The following is a 708-nucleotide window of genomic DNA, read 5'->3' on the forward strand; positions in this document are numbered from 1 at the left end:
GAACTCACTCTGTAGACCAGGCTGGCCTCGAACTCAGAAATCCACCTGCCTCTGCCTCCCGAGTGCTGGGATTAAAGGCGTGCGCCACCACGCCCGGCAACAAACACTTTTCCAACTGAGCCATGCCTTCAGCCTGAACCTACTAATTATTAAAAACATAATCAATAGTTATTAATACAGAAAATGTATGGACAACAAAGAATATGTTAGTCATCAAGCAATAAAACAGGAGACAGAATATTTTAGAAGTGTGGAAATTTTTCATCATGAAGCTAGGGAACAATTTGATTCCAATATTTACACTTGGCATTAGTATCCAAATAACACAGCTAATAATGATACTGTACTAAAAGAAACAAAGAGACAGAAACCTGTTTTAGCTGCTGTTTCTTCACAACTTTTAATTCTATTAACACTGACAGAATACTATCTTTAACAATTGGCATGATCACTTTTAGTTTTATTTATTTATTTTTATTGTTTTTATGATTTACTTTCAGCTCTTACCTCCCTTTCTTTCTACCATTCCTCCTTCTCCTACCACCCTTTCTCTGCTCCTTGCTTCGTTTCTCTGATGCTTTCTTCCCCTCTCCTCTCTTGATGTTATCTTTAAAGTAAGTACTCTACTCTTAAGACTTTGTGGATGCAATTCACTTTAGTAATACATGTATATGATTTAAATTCAATCTTTTTAAGAACCTTTGGACA

This window comes from Mus pahari, chromosome 4 (assembly GCF_900095145.1).
Source record: "Mus pahari chromosome 4, PAHARI_EIJ_v1.1, whole genome shotgun sequence".
Lineage (NCBI taxonomy): Eukaryota > Metazoa > Chordata > Mammalia > Rodentia > Muridae > Mus > Mus pahari.